Here is a 25,477-nt window from a genome sequence, read left to right on the forward strand (position 1 = left end):
ATCTACACCTGGGTCGCAAGTCCCGGGCACTGTTGAAGCTGCTCTCCCTGCAACGATGGACCCGGCACCCGGACGGTTAATCCATTGATTGCTGAGAGGTTTCGTCTCTTTGTAAAGTTGAAAAATAATGTTACACTAATTTGTTTCCTCATTAAATCGATTTGAGGATGAAATTTCCTTCGCCGTAATTATAATAAGTAAAATAAATAATAAGGATAAACATATGTTTTCAATGGAAAATTTTCTTTCCTGTTCTTCAATAATTAATAATAAATGTGTTGTAATTCATTGGTTGTATGGTTGCATTAAAATTTTATTAATATAAAACTTCTACAAGTGAGTTAAAAAAATGTTAAAAAAATTTAACACCTTCTATTTAAACTAATAATTATATTTAATTAAGAAATTTATTGTTCATTTTATAATATACTGTAATTTTTTTTTTATTACTTTTGTTTTTAACCTTTTAATTCACTGGACTGTGAAAATATTACAATTTTATAAGCGCCATCTATCACAGAGTTTGAAAATTAATTACCTACTTAGCTTACCCTTCTACATTATAAATAACCTATTCGCCGCCAGATGTCTCTTAGAAAAAACAGGTATGCCTTCCAAATATACAAGATAGGTACTATTAAAAAAAATAGATATTATAAATATGTACATACATACATACCGTTCTATTTCACATACATGGAAAATAAAATCTATATGTATGTGTTGAAATCCGCTAGAATTCTTTAAGTAAGGATGGTTCAAGCAATGTCAATAAGTATTTAGTTAAAAATAAAATTTTATGAAATGAATTTATTTGCTAAGTAATAATATTTTCCTCTTCAATACACGTTATCATATAATATATAACGTACGATGACGTCATATAATAACGTCATTAAATTAAATATGTCACGAGAACAGCTCTGTTGTTAATTATCTGTCCACACTATGTTGTGGCATTATTATGAATTAAATATACGAGACGGTGTGTTATGAAACTGTGAGTGGAATATTAGTTATTACTTTAAAACAAACTCTCTAGTTTGAATTAGATATATTCAAAAGGGTTAGAATGTTAAATTTATTTCAAATAATAGAAAAAAAAAATTATAAAGTAAAAAATTAAATTAAAACAGGAAGAGAGTTTAGTTATCTTTTTTCATTCGAAAAGTTGACAAGGCCTTCAATAATTTTGAGTTCAAATTAAATTAATCACATTAATATATTTAAATAATCCACAACAGAGATTCTAATAAAAGTGACTCGTTTTCTAAAATGACTAATTTTATCTTCTTCTTTTTATTTGTTGCCTACAATAAGATAGATTCTAAAGTACAGACTATGATAGTCTCTGTATATACATAGTTATCAAAGGATCTAGGGAAAGGCTAACTCACATCTTGAAAGTATTTCAGAAATTTAAACAACAGAACAAACGGGAAATATTGTTGATGAAGACGAAGATCTATGTTGATGTCGAAAGACGGAGAGTAAACTGACACTCGCCACATTACTGTGTATACGATATATAGCGAGTTAATACATTACTAAGGAGGTTATATATAGTGATATAATGTACCTACTTCTATTGAAAAACAGAAAGCGTGTCTAAAGATATGGAGAATAATTTTTTTACAGTATTTCTTGTATGTTCTAAAAATAAAAGCTTCAAGTTTGTTTGGAAAACTTTAACTAAACGAGTATTTAAACATTTAATTCAATTAATCTTAATCACCACTCACGCGACATTTTTATCTCAATATTATAATTCCTTGATAAAAACAGAACTGAAATATTTAAGTATTAAACGAGAAATAATGTCTGAATCAATGTCTCGTAATATAAAAATGTATTATCATTAAACGTAACAAAAATAAAATAAATAATTGAACACTAAAACAGAAAAAATAAATGGCGTCGCAGCGGAAACGGAAGAGCATTTTAATTATCCCGCCATAATAACCAGCCACATTAAACGAATGAAGTGAAAAGAGGACAAATCAAAATGTTTAAATTAAATTTAAATTGCATTTCGTGTGTGGCTTTCTTTTTTAAAATAAATACAGGTATTTAAAAATATAGGATGCATTTCACAGGTTAGGTGATCATTGTTACGTTATGTGTAAATGACTATTATATATTATACTAGCTTTCGCCCGCGATTTCGTCCGCGTTTCCGTCGTTTTTCGTAAAAAAGTGGCATGTGTCCTTCCTTCCTCACGGTTCAGTGGTTTTGATGGAACAGACAGATTACCTTTCGGAATTTAGTAGGGCTATATAATATGTCAATCCACAATACTGTTGAAAAATATAGGGAACCGCAAAATATTATTATTAATAATTGTGCCCGCGACTCCGTCAGCGTGTAACTCCTTGTATGTTATTAAGTTAATGTATTGCTTATATTTCTTAGACCACTTTCATATGAGCCTTAAGTACATATGGAACGAAAATACTTCAGAGCAAAACTTTCGGGTAAACTATGTTGGATGTCGACCCGTCCGGCACGTGGATATAAAGATTTCTAGAACTGCTACCCCGGGAAAGAGCGACGTATAGCTCACCATGCGAGAAACAACTGACACCGAGATCTACTCCAGCAACACGAAAAGTCTGCCCTTGAGCCTTATTAATCGTCATCGCATAACACACCGATTGTGGGAATTGCGTTCTTTTAAATTGAAATGGAAAATTATTTGGTATGATGGAAATTCTGGGAATAAGGACGGTTTCTCCTGCACTGCACCCTGTTAAAATTTAAGCCTCGATTATTGGTTACTGGGTTACTTTTAGCCGAGTTCCATTGCAAAGTTTTGGTGGTCTTAAATTTCGGAGCAGAATTATCGGAATGCCAATTCTTATACAAATTTAAAGAATTAAAAAATTCTGTCGGGTAATTAGTGTCTTCTTGTTCATCAACCATTATATTTCTTGAACTATTTTATAAAATAACAACAAAAGAAATTAAAATAAAGTATTTAAAGACCAAAAGTCGTGCTGATAAGCGCGGTTTAAATACCAATTGCTGTTTGTCAATAAAGTCGAACGCTCTGCACGCATCAACAGCTAAATATTGAATGAAGGCTGCGGTTGCCTTCCGCCTTTTTATACCCCATCGCCCCGAGCCGCGTCGAGCGCGGGGACCGTTACGCAAAAATAATCCTTATAGCAGATTCAGTATTCACGCGCCATGGCTTGTTAGCGTCCTTCACGTATAAGTTTGGTGTTTCAATACCTATTTGTAAGATTCTTTTTGATTGGACAGGTGATAATGTTATTTTTTTTTAATTAGTGATGAGTGAGAGTGTTACAAACGTAAGAGTGAACAAATATAATCAGAAAGCTCCGACTGCTAAGCTATCGGGAGTCACACGTGTTGTTGTGACTCAACCATAAAAGATAGATACATGCTGTTGAGGGATATTTTTTATATAATTTTATGTAGAATATTTCCGTCATACATGATTACTATATAGCTTTAACCATTGAGAGTGCACACGCGAGGGAAGCTTAAAAAATGATGAAATTTCTCCCATTTTGCCAATATTTCCTTTCACTGTTCTACTACTATTGATTGTAATTTAACAAAAAGTATACTATAACCTGCCCAAGAGTCAGAAAAATAATTGTATCAAGTTTCGTTAAAATCCTACGAGTAATTTTGTTTTTATAAGGAACATACATACCGATGGACCGACAGACAAAAATTTTACTGATTGCATTTTTGGTATCAGTATCAGTATCTATCATGTACAGAATTGACCTTTCTACAGATTTATTATAAGTATAGATAATATATGACTATTATATATTCATATTGATAATTTAAATTTAACAAAGACAATATTGAAAGACATAAAATAAATATTGTTATATTCGAGGTGCGATTGTTTTAAATTTATATCCTAAGATACGGATGGAGTCTCTCGGTTGTTGATGCATTGAAACGATTGTTGAAGCGTCGAAGAACATTGTCAGGAAGACAATGTACGAGGCAAGAGATGAGTTAAAGGACAACAGAAGAAATAAAGATGCAGGTTTTTTTAATTGAAAGCCGGTTTAATTGCGGCGATTCTTCGACATTTTATTAATATACTTCCTGTAGTGTTACAGTGTCAACTGTTTTCCAAAACAACGTAAGGCATTTTCCAACGATAGCTCGATGAGTTGCTTCATATTATGCGCGTCAGTTACACAACATTAAAATTTAATAAATATGTTCGTTGTTCCAACAGTTGCGCGTTGTGATGATAGAGCTTACGGTTGCTTGGGAAACCAACATCCCCAAAGACCATACCATCAAGGTCAACAAATATTACGAGCTCACAAACGAACTCACTCGAAATAAGTTCGTCGTGGATTTATACGCGGTAGAAGTGGGAGCGAGAGGTGTAACGGCTAAATCTCGCTACAACCTACTAAAAGACTTGGGTCTGTCCAGAATTCACATAAATTCGTTCTTGGAACCTTCTTCGAAGGCAGCCCTAGTAGGTTCTTTTCAAATATGGTTAGGTAGAGAGAGGAGCTTGGACAGTGGAGGTGAGCGTTTAATGCGCGTTAGTTAGGGACCCTTTAAACCTACACCTGGGTCGCAAGTCCCAGGCACTGTTGGAGCTCCTCTCCCTGCAACGCGTTGGACCCGGCACCCGCACGCTGAATCCATTGAATGCTAAGAGGTTTCGTTTCTGTTACTGTATGTTTGTTTGTGTATAAATGTATTGTATAACATGAAATATCATTCACAAATACTTAATATTCACACACGTAGTAAATAAAGTCACAGACAGCATTCACCTCACGTCGCGGGAGTTGAACCGGTGACTGGGGTCAGGTTTATTTTGTATTTTTCTCGTCACGTCATAAAGTATATGTTCATACAATAGATGCGGTATTCATAGAAAATTAAAGAATTCCTCCATTTTACTGCTATGATTATATTTTGTTTTTTATATAACGGATAGTCTAGGAATTGATGTCTCTATTAGTGACCTCATAATAAGTTATGATCGTTGAACTACATTCCGAGTGTTACCAGTCTAAGATTAATAAATGTATGTATGTGCGAAGACTAAGATTAAAAAACAGGATACTTTCAGTAAGTAGTGACGATCCAAACGTGTGGTACGTCTAGTTTTGACATTTTGATTTTGAATTCGACTGCTCTATTTCTATCAAGTAATTTTGTTCAGTGGAAGACGAAAATAAAATTTTGTTTTATCTTAATGTAAGCCATGAGAATTTTATGAAAAAGACTTTAAAATTCTTTACTACACATACTATCTGAGGAGTTTAAAGGAAAAAGAATGACTTTATCAATATTTTGTTAGGATTTCAATGTCCATAGTAAAATTACATATCGTACCAATTAATTATGGCATCGTTTTAAATATGACTGCTTTAAATTTAAACCTTTAAAGACCTTTTTCTCAGAGATGAAATGATTCATTAGATTGAACACAATTAAATAGCAATTCTAATATACGAAAGGTACTCAAACAGAGTTGTATTTTGTCAGACGGAAATCTCGAATCCATATTAATTTCTAATAAAAAAATAGACTTTTTCCGGAAAAAATATTAACATAATATTATGATTATTCAGGGAATTAGTTTTGGCGGAGGTTAAATTGTCGGTACTTTTAAATTGGCAACACCAAGTCACATTCATATACAGAACGTGAACTACATTTGGCAGCTTCCTGTGAATAAAGAGTAGTTAACAAAATATTTTTTTGTATGTAGTTACTTTGTTTTGTTAATTTGTTTTTAAGTTTTGCCACATCTATGAATAGATATAATAATAATATTTTTAATATATTCGTAACTTAGATACAGTGAGGACTAAAATTATGACACCGTATAGTTATTCTATAAGTACATAACTATTACTTATTTCTTAAGATAGGAATCGTCTGAAGACATCAATGAAATGTAGTTTATCCAAACATTATATTTATATGAACTAACGTTTAACAAGATTTAAATAAAAAATTACAGCAATCATTCGAAACTCCGTTCATTAAATTCACGTTACAATATTAATAAATAATATTGTAAAACATTTAATTTAAACGAATAAAAATTATTGAATTTAATAATTTTAAGAAAACGGATAACAATCATTACAATCACATAATATTTTATAATTCTTAAACCGTTATATTATGGAAAAAATAATTTTACTTTACAACACATTCTGCAGCGAGCTAACAAAATGTATATAAAGTATGGCGTACATTTTCTTATTTTTCCTTTCACTCTAACGTTATCACATAGACTTTCCTCACCCAACTTCAGTATTCAATTTTCCAGTGACACCTTTAGAACGTGTGTTTTAAACTCTTAAAGGAAACTCTTTTACTTTATTTTAATTTTATACAAAATTATTGTTTTATCTCTAACGATTATATCTCCGTAACTTTATGTAATAATTTTGATTATTACCAAGAGAGGGATGCAAATAATATTACCTGCTTTTTCTTGATGAAAAATCTCGTCTGCCCGTGATCACGGTTGCTGCTGAGTAACGAAATATAAAAACAACGCGTGATAAGTCCGAAGATTTAGGTAATTACGTACACGGAACAGGTATTGATAAAATATGATATAACGACTGAAGCTGATTTGGCGGAAAGAACCAGAGGATTCCTTATGAGGAAATTTTACACAAATGTCATGGTAGTACTATCCTTGTACCTATTCCACCTCTACCCCAACCGGGGCCTGGCTCGGAGCAGGAGAAGGTATGGGGGGTTTTTAGTCTGACACTCAGGAGTCTGACACTTAGGGGGTCTGACTGACAGGGGTCATTTGATAGTTGCTCCCTCAAAAAAAATTGCTATCCTTACATAATTTTAAATGAAGATTATAAGTTTTAGAAATTAAATTCTTATTATCACATAAGTCTAAGTGTATTTCATAGTTATCCTGGAACATCACACTGGCCGTGAACCGCATTATATATAATTGGAGCGGTCTTCCTAGTACTTTTAATACCTCTTATATGTTTTCCTGGAAGTCAGGCACAAATTAATTACATTAATTTAAACTCAAACAGGTGAGAAATATGATAACATACTACATATATCGTATGTTAAGTAATCATATTAATAATATAATTTTCATTTAAAATCCCTTTCCTTTTCCCCACCCTCGCCCTTTTACCTTTTCCCAACTTTTCCTCTCCCTCTTCTCCAAATGAGAGTGGCAACGCATCCGTAAAATTATTTTGCGGATGTCCGTGGGCGACGGTACTACCTCCATCAGGTAACTACCTACCTACTAACTACCTCCATCAGCTCGTTTGCCCCCTTTTTCATATAAAATATATATATATATATATGTAACATGTATATAAAGATATGATATAAAGACCATACTTCATATTTTCTACGGACACATTATGTATTTTTAATGAGAAATCAAATATTTTACCACCTCTGTTGTGCCATTATTGAAGACCTCCAATTACCCAAACGAAAGAAAAAACACATACAATGTTTTATTAATCATAAATTTTAGGTATTTTCTACCTATCGTATGTATTGCTTCACTTAAAACAATTCCCAATAATCAATAGACATTATAATGTTAAAAATGAATTTTTCATGTTATTCTAAAAAGTAGTAATGGAACCGAGTTAATTGGAGTGGTATCGGGATCCACTAATGACGTCACCGCCTCCTCTAAAAAACAAAAAATATAATGTGAACTGATATAATACGGAAGGCCTTTCATTGAGGAATATTATTATGAGGTGACAATTAAATTGAAAACATCATTTCATTGTGAAAGTGGCGTCATTACTATAATAGCATCGGCACAATCCGTGAGTTCAATTTGTTACGTTTTGTTCGCGTAAATAGATTCCGTATGTGTTGCGGTGTGAGAGACTTTCGTAATATAACCAGTCAATGGAGTACAATTTGTGACGTCACGAGCAGACATTTTGTATGAGAGCACAAAATGGACGCGCTTTGAATATAATATAAACGCAACAAGATGGCGTCTACATATTTTATGAAATAATAATAAATAAATGTATTTAATTCATTGCTATATTTACACTTGTAAGACACTCTATTTAAAGTTATCTTAAATTCTACCTCTTGAATATCAATATTTAACTGCTGAGATGTTTCGTGATATGATAATCAATGTGTCCAAAACTAACTCCATTTACTTACTAGCATGTAGTTAGCTTGAAAATTTAATGTCATTTTATAATATCAATGTTGAAATATTATCTATGGTTTCTATTATGAATAAAGTTAAATGTATTCCAATTAAAAAGTGTTTCCGAGAATTTAGAATAAAATAATATGTCGGTGATGTTATTGAAGATTTGTTACACAAAGTTGGCCAGATATAACTTCTTATTTGAATGTACTTCACAAAACAATGATGTAGTATTCAGAAGCTTTCATATGCAGAAATAAAGTTGGGTCTAAACTTAATTATTATTATATACATATTTTTAATTTTACAATCATTGAAATTAATTAAGATGAATTGAAATATATCGGGTGTAATAGTTTCTACTTCTATATATAACAATATTTATATAACTCCTCTTAAAAACAACTCTTCATAGTACCTATATCATGATGTATTTAATAAAACAGTGCGTACTGACATCATATATGAATGTCCCTTCGACACAAGATTCACACTGACTACAATAACATGGAAACAGAGCCAGGGAATTAATGACATACAACAAGTTTGTCGTTTGAGATGGAACTTTGTAATTTATTACAAAATAATTCTAACTTCGATAAAATTTATAAAAGATTTAGTGACTGTTATTCAGTGGTGATATTTTTTTCACTAGAACAATGGTCTTTGTATGTAATGTATTATTTAATAATATAACATTCTTATCCAATAAAATAATACGAAAAGAATGAAACAAACGAGGAAATAAGTAGGATTTATTTAGTTTTTTATGAAGCAATGTTTTGGAAGCTTACCATTTAAAATGTGAAAATTCTGTCCCAAAGATTCAACAGGAAATTGAATATTGCCATCACGAAGCTATTGCAAAGGGAATTATTTCGCTCTGCATGATACGAATATAGGAATCCTTTGTTGTTTAGATTATATAAGATGAGAAGATGACTTCTAGAGATGATTGTCTTTGAATAGATCATAAACTTACTGTTCATTATAACTCAATGTGTGAACGGATCGGTCATACTGTAATCTATGACAAACACTTGAAGCTGCTCTTGGAACATCTGCAACATCCTGCCATGACGGAACCTCGTCTGATATGTACTGTAGATAGAAAGTTTAACATAATGTGTTACATTTACAACAAAAAATTAAATAATGTTTCCAAAACAGACCTGAGATTATTTCAGTACAGTGGACTTTGTTACCATAAACAAATAATCAGATCACATATATATTATAACATATTTAAGTTTAATGAGAAAATAGTTTCAGCGAGATCGCAGCAACGATTCGGCAACCATTGCGGGGTTTCAGTTTAGAGAGTATTGCAATTTACGCGCGATTACTCATCTCACACGGAGTCATCATATTCAAGCGATAAGGAATTGGATTAATAAGTTCGAGGAGATCGACTCTGCATTGGATAATCAACTATCAGGCCGACCAAGGATATTACGCATAGAAGACAACATCAACGTAGTGCAAGGGTCAGTTCACATAGATATGTACACGTACATAGATTTTTGTAATTTTTTTTCAGTTCAAGGGACTTATGGGACATCCAGTATGAAAGTCAATACTCTTGATTATTCATTTTTAAATAAAATTTTATATAATAATTTAATGGCTTTTTTAATGAAGTTGTCTTATTACAAATGGTGTTTTTTGTGATAATAAAGATATCCGAAAAATAAATTCAATATTTGAGTAATATCAAGTTCAGTTTCACTATAAGGCTTGTTTTAACAGCAAAATCTTACACACGTAATTAAAAATAGACAAAAAAAAGTCTGCAATTCAGACAGGAGGACCAAAACGTTGCAGGTGAAGGTCTACCATGAAGGGTCACGTTCTTCATTGTACCGGAAGAGAATCACCAGTATAGAACAGACAGCTACTTAAAATAAGGGAGAAACCTACTCAAGGCTCTACCGGTAAAAAAGAGTTTTAGGGCAAACGAGGAGAAGAGGATAGTAAAGCGCCTTCCATCCAGGTTAAGGTAATTGACCACCTCCACCGTACTCTGAGCTTAGATAGATGCAGGTGAATCAACAAAGCCTCTGTCTTTGTGACCCTGAGTCCCAGCTGCTCTATATGTTCCTCAATTAATGAAGCACTGACTGTTGCCAGCCGGGCTGTCTTCACAAAGCTCCTCGAGCAGTTATGAAGGTTTTATCAGCGAAAAAAATAATCCTGCGCGGGAGGACCGGATACAATAGTAATATCTGTTATCTTGTACATCCGTCTGTTAATTAAAATTTATCGTATATTTTACGGCAATATCTATGGACCTCAAAGACCTCCAGATACAGCAAGTACAGAAGGAACATATATGTATTTGAGATTTTATAAATCTCTCACTTTCAATGTCATGTGTTTAATTTTTTTTTATTAATTTTAATAAAAAAAATATTTAGTACTATGAATTATAGATGTCCGTAAACTATTTTTTCTAATTTTTAATATAATTTAAGGAATATTGTAACAACAATTCCATCTTTTATAACTCTACGTCGCCATTTTTCTTCTCCATGTTGCATTTCCCGCGACAGGTCAAGCACGATAAGGCTTACATCAGAGGCAACAAACGTTTCATATTCAAACAAAACACACTGTTCTGTTAAATGTATAGTAGTATATTTAAAAACAAAGACAAAAGTTATCAATTTTTATTAAAGATTATTTAAGGAATAAACTTTAATTTTGAAATAAAATGTAATGATTTATTTCAATTTTACCCTACAAACCATAGTGGTTTGTCTTGTAATAAAAATGTTCAAATTTTAAATCCATTTTTATTCACAATTCGTTACATTAAGTAACATTACGTACAAAGACAATAAAATGAAACTAATATTTTTCGGATAAACTATTCGTTACTACATACTCCCGACGTTTCGGTTACTTTCCAGCAACCGTGATCACGGGCAGAGGAGGTGACACTTGCAGTTTTTTACAAAAATAAATCACGCGTAGTTTATCCGAAAAATATTAGTTTCATTTAAATGAATAAAACTCGCGAAAATCTTACATCTCAATATAAGACAATAGAATATACTATTTATTGAGATGATTTTACTCTAATACATTATAAGGAGTTTTCCAATTATTTGATGAACTGGTAGTAAACATACAATATTATTGTTTTTGAAATCTTACATTTGTCTCTGAAGTTTTTCAGAATATGGTCATAATTAAACAATAGTTATTGCTTTCACAAATGAATCGTCATTTATATATTTTAAAGTGATTTTTTTTTCTCCTCAAACTTTTTCTTAGATCTATCGCATGTCGTATTACCTCCGTAGAAAGAGTAGGGGCAACAGCCAAAGTTAGACTGGACTGGACTTAAAGTATATATAAAAATATAAAGCTTACATATGTATTTCTTAATTATAATCCGTACATAATCCGAGGTACTAGTGTGTTTGTTCAGTAATTAAAATTATTGTTATGCTCTGTTTTTTTCCTTTATAAAGATTGAAATAAAAATTTACAGTTGGACATTCTATATTGATTTGTAATTGACATTACCGTTTGTATATTTTTGAGTCATGAATACATACTCGATTTTTAGTAAGATATCTACTAAGTTATAAAAATTTCACGTTCATCGGGATTTCATACAATGGCACCATATTTTTTAAAGAGAAAAATCGTCCTCTACCGACTTATTGAGACGAACCCACGTCTTTACTGCACAATGACAAAAATATCTTATTCCCTTTATGACAAGAAAACAACAGTGGAGCAACAAAGTTCTTCTAAAAATATCACAACGCTTCCAAAACTGATTTTTCATTTAAAAATAGAATGATAAAAATGTAAAAATCTTATTCCATTGCATAATTAATAATTTTAATACAGTTAATATATTTTCTTCTATAATTGTACAAAGGCTAAAAAAACATGAAAAAAGGTATCTTCTTCAGTTGAAATAAATTTCCTAAGTAATAATATTTTCCGCTTCATTACACGTTATCATATAATATATAACGTACGATGACGTCATATAATAACGTCATTAAATTAAATATGTCACGAGAACAGCTCTGTTGTTAATTATCTGTCCACACTATGTTGTGGCATTATTATGAATTAAATATACGAGACGGAGTGTTATGAAACTGTGAGTGGAATATTAGTTATTACTTTAAAACAAAATCTCTAGTTTAAATTAGATATATTCACTAGGGTTAGAATGTTAAACTAATTTAAAAAAAAAAGAACCTGGGTTCCAGCCGGGTTATTCTGGGATAAGGCTTATTGTTTTCATGAAAATATATATTTTTAAGTAGATTTTAAATAAACTCTTCCTGTATTCAACGCTTCCAGGGTTACAAATTAGATTTTATGAAAATATTACTTAAATTAGCTAAAGTTATATTTGATAGTTATGTGAGAACTGCGCATTAAACTAACCTCTCATTGATTAGTGTTGATCGTCTAGGAAATGATGATCAAGTCACCATAGTGGTCTTTGTGTGACAGTGAGGCGGATTGTTAACATAGTAATATATCGTACATGTGTAACAAAGAGTTAACCAAACTATTAGATTACTCACACGAGAACAAAATAAAAATCAATGTCTGCCCAATCTTTCGCGATATACACGAAGTTGCTGTAATATATATTTATCTTTTCTCAAACAACCTAAACCAATTTCCTCCAAGAAATAGTTTTTCAATATCTTATTTACTCAAAGTATCGAACTTAAAGCGCTTTCTCTTATATATTCGGAAAGTGTCACTGAAGGCAGTATGATGTAGCTAAGTATACGTGATAAAAGTATGGTCTATACTGAGGAACGAGTTTGTAATAAAATAATCTCTGAAATTCAAAGAAATATATTAATTGTTCACAAAATAAAACTATTATAACGTCTTACTTCAAGCCAACAGGAATTAGATTAACAAAGTTGTTTACAAGATGGCTTCCAATACTCATCTCCTTATGTTAAACCTCCCGCAGTACGTCACGTATGTTAAGTCTAAATTTGTGGAATTGACTGACACTTATTTATGATATTAAAATATGGAAGTGAAAAGGAAAATTCTGGTTTACAATTATCAACGATGGATGGATTGATTATTTTATTATAAACAGACAGATTACTAGAGACATTAAATTAAATATATTTTAGGTATGTAATTAATGCAAACATGTCAGAGAAAATACTTTGTTTATAGATAGCGGTTGTTTTGTTTAAATATAAAGAATAAAAGAATGTAATAATTATAATTTGTTCAGGTTTAACAAATCAATACTTTGAGGATAAGAAATCGAAAAACAAAAATATATATTTTTTTAATATTAAAAGGTGTGATTGTCCTATCGTTTTATTAAACGCTTGTTGATCTTGAGGATTTTATAAGGCGAATAAAGAAGTTAGGGTTATTTATATTTAATAAAGAAATTTAGATGAATTGAAAGGTTGGTTACTATTAGTTGGTTACAGAACAAGTTGAGACTCAATTGTTATGGATGTTAAGGATTCCCGCTTTAGTTAAAACTTACTGACTTATCTATACCTATTTCTAATACTAATCGAGAATTTAATTTGCTATTGGAACTATTTGAAAATTTTCTCTTGACGAGACTTAAGAAGAAAATGTTACTTGTATGTTTGTTTTATCTCTACAAATAATAGGCTTGGTCGTGGTAACATACTCGTGTATGTCATAGCAGTTTAATCTTATCTCATATAGATTCTGTTTGCAATTTGAAGTTAATGTGACCATATTTTATCATTAGATATATATATATATATCTAAGGTGGCGAACGAGCAGACGGCCTATTGATGGAAGGTAGTCACCGTTGCCCATGGACATGTGCAACATAAGGCATGTTGCGGATGCGTTGCCAACCGTGATTGTTGAAGGGGGAGAGGAAAAAATTGAATAGGGAAAGGGCAACCGTCTCTCTCACTCATCGGATGAAAAGCAGCCATTTGAGGCTACTTCACGCCGATCTTCTGTGAGAGGGTGGTACATCCCCGGTCGAGCCAGCCCATATTCGAGCTGCAGTAACTTGACCACTGCTAGGCTCTACGACCTTCAATCCTGTATAACTTACAAAAAGCATAAATATTGTCAGATCTTTTTATAAAAGAATTGCTTTGTAATATTCTAGTTGTTATTACATTATATAACTGCAGTTATGTTTCAGTTAGTTAGTATTATATCAGTTTTATCTAAAGAATATAGTCGTGGTGGCCTGGAGGTTAAAAGGCCCGCCTCATAACGTGAGGGCGCGGGTTCGAAACCTGGCAAGTATCAATGTGATCTTTTTCCGAATCATATGTACTTTCTAAGAGTATTTAGACACCACTGACAAACGGTGAAGGAAAACATAGTGAGGAAACCTGGTCTTATAATTTCAAATTGTAATGTTAAAATCGCCAACCCATCTTGAGCAAGCGTGGTGATTAATGCTCTAACCTTATTCATGTGAGAAGAGGCCTTTGCTCAGCAGTTGGCTCCGAGAGACTGATGATGATTGTGATGATGATCTAAACAATGTTGTCAAATCGAGAGCGGTTCCTCAAATTAGGTATTAATAAGTCACTTAAGATTATTATACAGGTTGCTCTACAGATCAAGGTATTAACATGGTATTACGTGTATCCTGTAGTATCTTAATTTACCAATCATCTGTTTCATTTTAAGTGTGTGATTAAAGTTCAAGTGAGATTATATTTGGTTATGTAATTTAGACCCAACTTTTACCGTTCTTATTACAGCATGATATCTAGTTTATATAGAAACCATAATTAGAGAAGAATCTTATAATTTACGTTAACAATGTGTATTGAGATAAGTCTGATTAAGCTGATGTTAGACCTTGTTGTGTATTTTTAAATTATAACCTATATTTTTCAATTAATAATATATTGACTCAGATGTAAGTTATTACGCTTCAATTTTCTTACTTATCTGTCTATCGGAATAGAAAAACTACTTACAAAATAATTTTTATATCATAATTCTATCTGCGACGTCACAGATTGGATGTAGTTAGTATTTGTATTCTCGGTACTTAGTAACTGTTATCAATATGTTTTTTATTATAAACCTTAGTCTTTTGTTACATATTATATAAACTTTATATCATGGTCTCGTTTAATTCCAAAGTGATAAGAACTATCTGATTATCAATATTGTTTTATATAATGAATTAGAATTAAAACTAAAATAATATTCAAAGCCTTAACATACTTTAACTCTAAAGACAGATACTACATAAATTTCTCGATTAAAAAACAACTGGAGAGAATCGAAATAAAACTGAATTAAAAAATAATATATCGGATGATATGTTTTATGATTTTAAACAAACTTTCCATTTTTATAAGCCTTTATTTTTTGTACCTAAAATATTCCATAGTTAATTTTATACATTAAAATTCTTAATTCGTGTTTAAAGAGTTACAAAATTTCTTTCATTTAATTTCAATATTTTAATAAAGGTTCGATTGATTTTCGTTTCGAAAAATTTATAGTCATTTTTAATAATTTCAGAGATCTAACATTGACTTCCGATTGTAAATATTATTTTGAATCTTAATACTATTACAGTAAAGTCCGAAGCGCCTAAATATTATTTGCCGTCAGAATGTTTTTTCAAAGGGATCAATGAACCTATGGGGTGGAAAATGTGAAATTAAATTTATTATATTTTGAAAAAATAGACTTTAGGCAACTCCTTTATACATACGCTCGGCCTAAAATGAGAGTAATTATAGTAATTAGATACGAAAGAAATATAGAATATAAATAGCTTAATAGTGAATATATAGTCTGTTAATCAATCTACAAAACTCAAATCTAACGAGAAGCTACTCAAATATTGTTAACTGTAATTATTTTATATTACAATGTACTTAAACTTAAATGTAGGTAAAAGTATATAAAATTGCATCAATCCACCAAAAGTCTGAATAGTGGTTAGATTTTGTAAGTTGTATAATTTTAACCAATTTTAAATTTAAATACATTCAGAGTTTACGAGATGAAATCGATTTTAAAAACTCTATTACAAACAAAACTTCGAGAACAGTGCATAAATCAGGTGGACGTAACGTTCAAACTGATGGTTTTGTGTGATTCTAAAAAGTAGTAATGAATCCGAGTTAATTGGAGTGGTATCGGGATGCGCTAATGACGTCACCGTCTCCTCTAAAAAAATCAACAAATATAATGTGAACTGATATAATACGGAAGGCCTTTCATTGAGGAATATTAATATGAGGTGACAATTAAATTGATTATAAGATTACTGTAATATAAGGTTTAAAATATTTAAAGATTATGAATGTTATTAAGTATTAAAATATGATTAATAGTTTTATGTTCTTAATATATAGATATATGTACATGAAACTAATGAAATTATATTTTGTTGTTCATCATCATCATCAGTCTATCGGAGCCCACTGCTGAGGAAAGGCCTCTTCTCACATGGAAAAGGTTAGAGCATTAATCACCACGCTTGCACAAGGTGGCTTGGCGGTTTCAAAACTTGTTATATGAAATTATAATATGTCAATGGTGTCTAAGTGACCTCCAGGCCGCCACGTGTTCTTTGTCATTAAACGATTGCGATAATTACTTGATAATTGACGTATTTTAAAAGCACTTAAACCTATGGTAATTAATGGAATGTAAACATATTGTAACATAGTTACTAAAAATAAGAATATCACATATAACCTCCTCTTTTTTAATCGGCCACAGCTGGAAGTATGTATGTATTGTAAAAACATGCTTTTTTTACATGTTATTTGATCAAATTTGTTGAGAAAAGAGCCATTTTGACTCTTATGTTACGTGTGACATGGTTTACATCGCCGAAAATTTAATTCGCTGATTTCCCAACACGTCACTACAATATCTACCATGAATGTTAGTCAGATTGTAGAAAAGTAATATCTAAAATGTTATCTGTGAACTTGTGCTGCCATCTGTGATGGTTTAGTTAACGTCAAAACTACTTTAAATAAAAACGTTAGTTCTGTTCTGCACTAAATAGCGTTGTTTTATTATAGGTTATGGGCCCAGAAAATTAATGAAAAGTAGTGTTTTAACAAGTATTTCGTCACGGTACGAGTGTTAAAAAGACTGTTTCGACACGCGTTTACACTGTGTTGTGTAGATTGGCTGGACATTCGTGAAATAAAAGTATTTTATTCAGAATTACGATGGCGGCAAACTACTTGGTAAATGTACCCAAATTACGCGGGCGGGAAAATTACAGCGAGTGGAGCTTCGCGGCAGAGAATTTCCTAATCCTTGAAGGCATGAAACATTGTGTAAAGCCAGAAGGAGCTGTAGTAGGAGCTGCAGACGACGAGAAAACTCGAGCAAAATTGATTATGACAATCGACCCGTCTTTGTTTGTACATGTGAAAAGTGTAAGAACAACGAAAGAACTCTGGGATAAACTACAACAGTTATTCGATGACAACGGTTTTTCAAGAAGGATAAATCTGTTACGGAATCTAATTTCGATAAGATTGGAAAACTGCAGTTCAATGACGTCCTACGTGACTCAAATTATTGACACGGCTCAAAAATTAAGTGGCACGGGTTTTGAAATAAATGACCAGTGGACAGGCTCATTGTTATTAGCAGGATTGCCGGATCGATTTTCACCGATGATCATGGCAATTGAGCATTCAGGCATTAGCATAACGGCTGATTCTATCAAATCGAAATTGTTAGACATGGAGTCAACCATAGAGGAACGTGATGAAGTTGGCGGCGCGTTCGCAGCTCGTTCGAATTCTAAGTACAAGAAAAATAAAATGGCGTCAAGAAAAAATGTCAATGTTGGTAGCACTGCCGATACGTCAAAGTCAAACGTGACATGTTACAGATGTAAACAAAAAGGCCATTATAGAAATCAATGTACTAATAACGAAAATAACGCGTCGAACTTCAAGGAAAAACCCCGAATGCAGTCTAATGCGTTTAGTGCTGTGTTCCTGAGCGGGAATTTCAGTAAAAATGCATGGTATATTGACTCTGGAGCCAGTGTACACCTTACGGCAAATGAAAGTTTGGTTATGAATGCGTCGTATGATCAGAAACAGGAAATTATCGTTGCGAACAGTGAAAAGTTGTCAGTTTTGTGTTCTGGCGATGTGAAAATTATAACTACAACTGGTGATATTGATTACGAAATTATGGTTGAAGACGTTTATTGTGTTCCAAGTCTGGCGACTAACTTGCTATCAGTCAGCCAACTCATAAGCAAAGGAAACAAGGTATCTTTTTCTGATAGTAGTTGCTCGGTATATAACAAAAATAATAAGTTAGTAGCAACAGCATTACTAGAAAATGGAGTGTACAAAGTAAACTTACAAAACCAGGAACATTTGGCTGCATCAGTTGTATCAGGTGTTACATGGCATCGCAGATTAGGACACATTAATAAAGACTACCTGAATCAGATGAAGACTGCAGTACAGGGTATGTCTTTTGATGAAAAAGTGGATATTGGTAAATCTTCATGTGATACATGTTGCGAAGGCAAACAGTGTCGGTTACCTTTCAAGAGTATCAATCAGAGAAGCAGTGACCTATTAGATATAGTCCATACAGATATCTGTGGGCCTATGGAAAATATATCCATAGGAGGATCCAAATACTTCTTGTTGTTTGTCGATGATTGTAGTCGAATGGTGTTTGTTTATTTTCTAAAACACAAGAATGAGGCTTTGAGGTGTTTCAAAGAATTCAAAGCCCAGGTGGAAAATCAAACTAAGAAGACAATCAAAGTATTAAGGAGTGATAATGGATTAGAATACTGTAATAAAGAGTTTGACAATTATTTAAAAGGTGCTGGCATAATACACCAAAAAAGTAATCTATACACACCGCAGCAAAATGGATTATGTGAGCGATTCAATCGTACTATTGTTGAAAAGGCAAGATGCTTACTCTTTGATGCCAACCTAGGGAAAGAATTCTGGGGTGAGGCTACTAACACGGCAGTATATCTACAGAATCGAAGCGTGGCTGCAGCATTGGGTAATAAGACACCGTATGAGATATGGACTGGCTGTCAGCCCGACATAAGCCATATCAGAATCTTCGGTAGTACTGCAATGGTCCATGTAGCTAAAGAGAAGCGCAAGAAATGGGACAAGAAGTCAGAAAAATGCATTCTCCTTGGATATCCAGAAAACATAAAGGGATACAGGCTGTATAACCCAGAAACAAAGAAAATATTGACTAGTAGAGATGTGGTTATAATAGAGCAGGAATCAAAATCTGAATGTCAGATGGAAGTTTCCTCTCAGAGTTTTGATTCAGTGGGGGAAGAAGAAGTTAATATAGATGAACCAAACTCGGAATCTGACCACACAGATAGCTCAGAGGACACATTTCTGGATGTGGTTGATGAGACATATAAACCTAGTGATTCTGAAGCTGAAGATATCCCGCAGATTAGACCTCAAAGACCTACACGAGAGAGGAAGCAACCAGACAGGTTCAAATGTTCAAATTTTTGTGCTGGTGAGAGCACATATGATGATGTGACAGGATTGTCTCTTCAGGATGCCTTAGCCGGACCTGAAAAAGAACAGTGGAAAATAGCTATGGCTGAAGAGTTACAAAGTTTCAAAGAGAATGATGCATGGGAGATTAGCAATCCTCCTCAAGATGTTAGAGTTGTAAAGTGCAAGTGGGTGTTACGTAAAAAATATGATTGTGATAATAACATTCGGTTTCGTGCGCGTTTAGTGGCGAAAGGTTTTTCACAAGTTCAAGGTGTGGACTATACTGACACCTTCTCACCTGTAGTGAGGCATACCACATTGCGGCTTTTATTTGCTCTGTCTGTTCAACTTAATCTTGATATAACACATCTTGATGTGACAACTGCTTTCTTGTATGGAATTCTTGAAGAAGACATTTATATACAAATACCTGAAGGTTTTTCTGAGAAAGTAGAGAAAGGTCAAGTTCTTAAATTAAAGAAATCTATGTATGGTTTAAAACAGTCTTCAAGAGTATGGTACAAGAGAGTAGAGGAATGTCTTTTAAAAATTGGCTTTGTTAAATCTAAGATAGAACCTTGTATGTTTTTGAAAACACAGGATAAGTTAAAAACTATTGTTACTCTGTATGTCGACGATTTCTTCATTTTTTCAAATGATATTATAGCTACTAAGCACTTAAAAGATGTTTTATCTGACAATTTTAAAATTAAAGATTTAGGTGAAATCAAGAAATGTCTTGGAGTAAATGTAAAAGTAAATAAATGTGAGAAAACAATATCAATAAGTCAGGAAGATTATATTGATCAGCTGTTACTTAAATTCAAAATGAGTCAATGTAAAACTGTTCAAACTCCAATGGAGACTAAGTTACATGCATCTAAAGATGAGAATAATGTAGATAAGTTATTGTTTCCTTATCAACAAATGATAGGTTCTTTAATGTATTTAGCGGTTCTTACAAGGCCAGACATTGCATTTGCAGTTAGCTTTTTAAGTCAATTTAATAATTCCTATACCAAACAGCATTGTTCATATGTAAAACGCATATTGCGATATTTAAAATTGACCAAACATTATGGTTTAAAATTTTCTGCAGATGGGAACTCTGTCATTGAAGGATTTGTAGATGCTGATTGGGGTGGGAACACTATTGATAGAAGATCCTACACGGGTTTCTGTTTCACTTTGTCAGGTTGTGTAATTTCTTGGGAGACAAAGAAACAGAAGACCGTGGCTTTATCAAGCAGTGAAGCCGAGTACATGGCTTTAACTGAAGCATGTAAGGAATCTCTTTATTTAAGAAATTTACAGTTTGAAATAACTAATAAGAAGTACACTATTGAATTATATAATGATAACCAGAGTGCATTAAAGTTAACTCAAAATCCAATCTTTCATAAGAGAAGCAAACACATTGACACACGTTATCATTTTTCTAGAGAATGTGTAAATAATAATATTGTGAATGTTAAATATTTACCATCAGCTGAGATGCCAGCTGACTTACTTACAAAGAGCTTGTGCTCTAATAAGCATTATTATTTATTGGATAAGTTGGGGGTTCAGCACATATGTTAAAGTTAATAATTGTTCATTATACTGATTTTTATCAATATAACATTGTTAGATATAGTGGGGGTGTAGAAAAGTAATATCTAAAATGTTATCTGTGAACTTGTGCTGCCATCTGTGATGGTTTAGTTAACGTCAAAACTACTTTAAATAAAAACGTTAGTTCTGTTCTGCACTAAATAGCGTTGTTTTATTATACAGATGAAGTCGGCAAGCGGAAAATTTACTTATAATTTGAAAAAAAAAAATTGTTAAGAAAATTTATATATCAATATTAATAATATTATTAATATGCTAATATAAATAATTATAATATAAATTTTATGTATAAATTGACATAAAAAAAATATATTGTTGCCTCTAATGTTGTTATATTTGAAACTCAATTTAAGCAATTTACCACCTTTTTATAGTATAAGTAGAACAATATATATATTTTTTTTATTTATTAAAAAAATATTCACTTAAAAAAACTAATTATCAAAATGAGATAGATCCTTCATTAATTAACATGTCATTGAACTTTTTTAATTTGAAGTTTAAATTTAAATATTAATTAAATAAATTTGTGAATTAATTAATATTTTTTTGGAATTTAAAATCATTAACCCGGAACATATTATAATTTTTTATTATTATAACACGAGAGGAACACGTACTGGACATGAAATAAAATACACTAGATTTTTCCTGCGACGTTTTCCATGTAAAATGAACCGCTCATTCATATCAAATATCCTTAAATACACTGAAATAAAATATATAGAGTACTCAATCGTCATGGAAAGACACGACAGCAATGCCATCCCACATTAGTAGCACAAAAATTTTGTTATAAGTTACGGGACGTTGCATCAGAATCCGCTCAGTAGATTATCAGTTACAGAACAATAAATAAATAAAAATAAAAAATATAGAAATATGATTTTAAAATCGCATAACTTCAAACATTCAATATTCAAGAAAAGACGTAAACATGCAGATGTATGCTAGTGCTTAAGACAGATTCCGTAATCAGCAAAGCTGAATCGAGATATCAGGGAGCTGCACAACTTTGTTGATATCAGTTTAAAATATCCTTACCGCTACTTCAAAGACTTATCATATAGATTAATTTCTAACTCCACAGTTTTTTATACTTAAAGTTTACGTTAAATTATTAAGAATTTTGAGGTTAACAAAATTATTACCTTTAAGTAAACGAAGCTTTGAGGTAATATTTGACAGGGAAATACTTTTCAACATGTATGTATTTTAAGTTAAACACGCATTTCAGTATTAGGAGAGATTTAAAGCTCTTTTTGAATAATTTACTCACTTACGTATACTTTTGTTTTTATTATTAGGCCTTTCACATGAATAGTCGGTGAGACTTTTAGTAAAAATTTTCCCCAAAACTAAAATCTGGAGTCAATTCAGTAATGGCTTTCGACGTCAAAGACGCCAATAGTAGTTCTGAAGAACTCAAATTGGAAAAACAAAATGTATTGTTGTTTTCCAAACAAAAGAAAAGTTTAAGATTCAAAAAAGAATAGAAAAGAAACAAGAATAAAAAAGAAAAAAGATAAGATCTTCAATGTATGACAGAACTCTTAAAAAATTGCTTCATAGTTAATACATACACGTTGATGAAAATCTTCAAAAACGCGAATGATATACATAGTACATTTATGTGCAAGTGGAGTCGCGTTTAACGACTAGTTATACATAAGACGAGAAGTGGTATTTTAACGAGTAATGAATATTCATATAAATTTTACAGTGAATATAATTAAGGCAAGAGAATTAATGATATTCTTGAAGTTAGCAGCCAGCGATGAAACTTAGCGAATTATTAGAAAACAAACACACTCGACGAATAATTAAATTTGATATTTTTGGAAATATTTAAAATCACATAAATTGAGAAACAAATCCTATTTTTATATGTACTGGTTTCTATTTACAAATTGATATTAACTACTAGCCCAAATAATTCATGCAAATATATAAAATTATTATGTTTTATACATAATATAATTTTTATTAAAATATATTTTATTGATAAATAACGTTTATTTTTATAGATTTCAACGTTTATAATGAAATATATGGAGAATTTTCTGTCGCAAGACATACAGGCTGTTACAAGAATATGACATGTTTTGTTCTTGTAAACATCTATACACCACAAATTTCTTTATGACAGTTAGCTGTAAATTACTTAATACACATTTAAATAGGTTCTTCCATACTGCTTTATTTAAAAAGAACTAAAGATATAGAGCTAAAAAGCCTTTTATTCGTGTAAGGTTATGTTTATATAATAATAAAATCCGATCGAAAATTAATTTCAATAATTAATTTATAATTTATATTTAAAACAATATTGTTGTGGTCAAAACTTATTTATAAGGCCATTCGAACATTGTAAATCATTAAATGTTACAATAAATTAATTATTTTAATATAGCCTCTGGCAACATCGTCGGAGGAAAGGATGAGTAAAGCAGAAAAATGTCAAAAGAATGAAGCAGTGGTCGGGCGGAGGAGAACTGTTTTAAAATATTTGGTGTATACGTTGTATTTAATATTATATTGTAATAAATCAAAAAAACCTCTACTGTGTTGGATTTCATTTATATTCTATACTGATGAGATAATTTAACATTGAATTCAAACAATGCATTTGTGTCATTTACGAGAAATAGATTTTGGTATGTGGTCACAGAATATCAAATAGAAGACGATGCTGCTCTGAAGCAGGGTATGTGGGATGTATCGCTCCACATCGATCGGACAATGTACAATTTGACCTGAATATGGAGATATTCACCCGAACGAAAATGCGAATCAAATGAGGCTGGTTTTGAAATGTTGCATCATGCAGGGCTACCACACATTGTTGTAGTCATATAATTTTCAACGAATCTGGAATTACTGTAATAAATGATTAATTTCATAAAGATTTATCGTTATCGTTTATTGTTATTTTTTATTAGAATAATTAAATATTACTGTCGATCGATTGGTTATCGTAGTTAGTAGCCCTAGGTAGATTCAGCAGTGGAATATCCCTTGAGAAATTATAAACTCTGCTCATTTACAGACCCAGGATATGATGAACTTTTTATATCCAATGATACTTGATTTCACGTCGATGTGAAAAAAAAATATAATCTATTTCGAATAAAAACCACACCAATTACGTTCTTAACGTTAGTGTAAAATAAAAAAAAAATATTATTACATAATATAATTGGAGATGTATCAGCGTTAATGATCTGCTAGCGAGCTCTTAAATCCATACAAAAATATATAATTGGAATGCTTTTTTTATATTATAACTACCGCTTTTTACGAAATCCACATGGTTTTCACGGTACATATATCAATGTTACGGTTTTATTAATTCTTTCTGTGTGTCTGTTTGTTCCGGGTAGTCTATAAAACGGCTGGATATATTTTGTTGGGACTGTCACTGGTAAATAGCTGATGTTACTTGGAGTGACTTAGGCTACTTTTACGTTACAAATTTTTATATATTTTTTTTATTAAATCGTGTTATATGCAAATAATAGTTCTTTTCACACGAAATCGTGGACACAGTTATCTACAAACACATTTAATCATCTCATCAATTTAGTCAATCAAATTCTATAAAATTAATATGAAATAGGCTGTCATTGTTTCATTATTTTAAACATACATTTACATTTAGACCTCTTTGTGTTAAAATTGAAAAAAGCTCTCTGGAAAACTAATTGGACGGATGCAAACCTTAATTTTCTGTTCCAAAAACAATGAAATAATAATAAACATAGGCTTCGTATAAAATAAAATTAACGAGAATTTCTAATAATATTACGAACGAGTCAGGTAATTCTGGATGGATGACAAAAAGTTAATGAATTAACTATATCATAAATTATTTCATTAAAATAATATATCTATTATTATATTTGAATTGAAAAATTTCTAACTGAATTACTTAGCACGTGTAACAAGAATATAGTTCATTATTTATCAGTCTGGTTATTTAATAATTAAAGTTAATTAAAACAGCAAGGTAACGGTAACTACGAGTATATTTGTGTATAAATTCTCCGATTCTCTATACGTTATATATAGTATATGATATAAAATTCACCTTTTTCTAAATATATTTATATAAAAAAATCTATTTAAAAACATTTTCATATAATACTATTGTAATAAATGAATTTAGATCCAAGGGA

Source organism: Danaus plexippus, assembly GCF_018135715.1.
Source record: "Danaus plexippus chromosome 22 unlocalized genomic scaffold, MEX_DaPlex mxdp_27, whole genome shotgun sequence".
Taxonomy (NCBI): domain Eukaryota; kingdom Metazoa; phylum Arthropoda; class Insecta; order Lepidoptera; family Nymphalidae; genus Danaus; species Danaus plexippus.